Source organism: Loxodonta africana, chromosome 3 (assembly GCF_030014295.1).
Source record: "Loxodonta africana isolate mLoxAfr1 chromosome 3, mLoxAfr1.hap2, whole genome shotgun sequence".
Classification (NCBI taxonomy): domain Eukaryota; kingdom Metazoa; phylum Chordata; class Mammalia; order Proboscidea; family Elephantidae; genus Loxodonta; species Loxodonta africana.
The window spans coordinates 180,635,041-180,638,316 of NC_087344.1; positions in this window are offsets into that span (position 1 = coordinate 180,635,041).

Consider the following 3,276-nt stretch of genomic DNA (forward strand, 5'->3'; position numbering starts at 1 on the left):
TAAAAGATTGTGTTCTAAAAGACATATAAGAAGGCTGTTTAGGTCTAAGAATATGCTTTCCTAAAGAAGTATTATACAGTGGTGATTAGTTTCTTAGGCAATCCAACAAAAGCCTATCTAATCCATAATGCAGCTGAAAACCTACACTTCTATGCTGAAAAAATAGTACAAGAAATATTACTGTAAAGATATTAAACTTGACTTCAATTACAGTATACTTGCTCCTGCAGCTCCTGGGACTGGGCCTAGATCTGAATAATTTCATTCCCAGTATATAACAGACACTGTGTGCCAGGCACTCTTCTAAGCACTTTACATATGTTAACTCATTTAATCATCACAATAACCCTGTGAGGTAGCTATTATTATTTTTCCTATTTTATAAATCCCTAGCTCTAGTCCAAGCCCAGGGTTACCCTGCAAGTAATGGAAGAGGCAGGATAAGAATCCAGGCAGGCTGGCACCAAAGTTCATTCTCTCAACCACTATATTATTGCTGCCTTTCACTGAAATGTTGTCTTAGGTTCAATAGAGGAGGGGGAAAGTAATTGATTCCGGAAGGTGTTGGCATGGCAAGTGACAGTATGCTTCTTAAGCTAACACAGAGCCTGGCACAGACTAGGTGCGCAGAAAATATTTTTTGATTGAACTTAAGTGATAAATTATTATTATTTTGATTGGAGGGAATCTAAGGGATTCATTTTTTAAGTTTACCATAGCTGGTGTGATAAATTATTATGTAGAAAGATCCAGATGGACATTTCTATTGAGTCTAGGGAGATGCTAGCCTTCCTCTAGTTACTCAATATACCATCGTCTCAAACTGCAATACCATCCGATGTTTTAGCCTGCCTCAGTAAGTCCTCAAGGCCTTGTTGGGTCTCTGAGGGCTTCAAGGAGATTTGTTGTTTTTAATATCTTTCCAGCTTTTCTATTTTCCCTCAGTGGGAAGGCTAGTCTGTACTACCTAGTTGACCATTGCTGGAAGGGCAAATCCCTGACTCATTATTTTAACAATCTCCATCACCTGTAGAACAGCATTATCCAATAGAAATATAATATGAGTCACAAAGGAATTTTAAATTCTCTAGTAGCCACATTTAAAAAAAGTAAAAAGAAACAGGTGAAATTAATTTAAGTATATTTCATTTAATTCAATATATGCAAAATACTATCATTTTGACATGTAATCAATAAATTGTCCATGAGATTCTTTTTTGTACTGTCTTCAAAATCCATGTGTATTTTACATTTACAGCACATCTCAATTCAGACTGGCCGTATATCAAGTGCTCAATAGCCAGTTGCAGCTAGTGGCTACTATGCGAGACCACACAGGTCTAAATACTCATCGTGTCTTCGCCTAAAACAGAGATATGATCATAATACTTCCTTTATCAAAAAATTTCAATGACTTCATATTGCCTATTGATTTAAGAAAAAAGTCTGTTTCAGATTCTATACAAAGCAGCATCACCCTATCTTTATAGCTTCATCTTCACTATTCTTATACACGAGCCTTATATTTTTTATACTTAAGCAACTAGTTTCCTTCACGTACTTAGAACACCTATGCTTACAACCCTCTGCACTTTTTACTTGCTTTTATTATAAAAAAAAAAAAAATTTTTTTTTTTATTGTAATAGTACTAGCTGACATTTATTGGACGCCAATCGTGGCAATGAATATGTTATCCTGTTTGTGTATTCTTACTTCATTCAACATTATGAGATAGGTACAGTTATAATTCTTATTTTATAGAGGGGAAATTAAAGTTCCCAGAGGTTATATACTTCTCAAGAGGACAGAACTAGTTGCTGATCTGGAAGTGAACCCAGTTTTAAAAGGAGTGCTTCCCCATCTGTAGCATTTTACCTCCGGGTGACTGTGATGTCCTTCCCTCAACCCGGCCTCTTGAAACCCTGCTCCTGTATCATGGCCCGTCTCAGAGGACGCCTCTTCCGGAAAACCTTTCTTTACCCTGCAACTGGACGTCACTGTTTGAATCTCTGCAGCGAATTGAGGCTCCCTTATGGCAAACTCAGATTCTGAGAACAGAAAAATCATCCTCTTAAGTTTTTGCCTAATACTACAATGATTTGTGTCTTCGCCTTACAGAGCTACCTGGAGGGGTAGATTTAGCCCCTTAAATAAATATTTGCTGACTTGATTTAAATCATTTCAACAGTCTTCAAAACAGCCTACTTTGAAATCTCATCCTGCCTATCACTGCCACGTTGTGCTCCTAAAACACGTTTTCATCATGCCATTTTCTACAAATGATTTCTGTATGAAATCCAGATCTTCTGCCTTTCAAGGACTTTTCCCCCTAATCTAGCTCATCCTTGAGCATTTTACTCAATTTAGAACAGTTTTTTAAACTCTCAACCCCTGCTGTAGTTGAGCTGGTCTCATGGGCCTTCTACACTTGCCTGGTCATTCTCACCTCCTCTTTCCGTTCCTTGGCCCCTTCATCCTGCAAGATCCACTGTCTCTCCATGGAACCTTCTCTTGACTACCCCACACATCTTTCCTCTGTGCTTTTATGACACTTACAAATTGTACCACGCAGTTTTGTATCATATAAAATCATTTTATCTCAACAGCTACCTTGAGGATAGGGGATCTTGTCTTACTCATCTTTGTATTTTTCTGCTGCTTAACACAAGGCAATAACTAGTACACATCTGTTGGATTCATTTTCCTAATCTTCTACATGTTTTATATTCACTTCTGATTCATCACCATTTGATAGTGGCTTCTGAGGCTTTTAGCCTTAGGTTTCTCTGCTTCTTTTACTTTCCTCCTGGTAAATAAGTCTATAAACAAATATGGTATTTAAATACATTAGGGAAACATGTCATTAAATGGTCAATCCCCATGTCCGCTTAATGAATTTTCTAAAATAAAAAAATCATCTTGCAACATTCCAAAGCTGTAAATTGGATTTTTGCGCAGAAGTTTCCCTTAAAATGTAGGCACATTTGCTGTTACAAATTTATTTAACTATGGAAATTAAAAACAAAACAAGTCTCCAAAAGTACAATACTAAATCTCATCTAGGATGCTGCCTTTTTCACATGACAGATGAGGAAAGATCTCCTGAATGACATGGAAAAGGAGAAATGAAAGCAGAAAAGGGAAGTCTCGTGCTTACTTGTAACAGTTGTGCTTCTTTCAGCTTTTGAGGTTCCTAGCTCTTAACCTCATGCACCTGAGAGGCAGCTTCTTCAGGATTTTCTGAACAGCTATCTTAGTCTTAAAAGTCTTAAAAA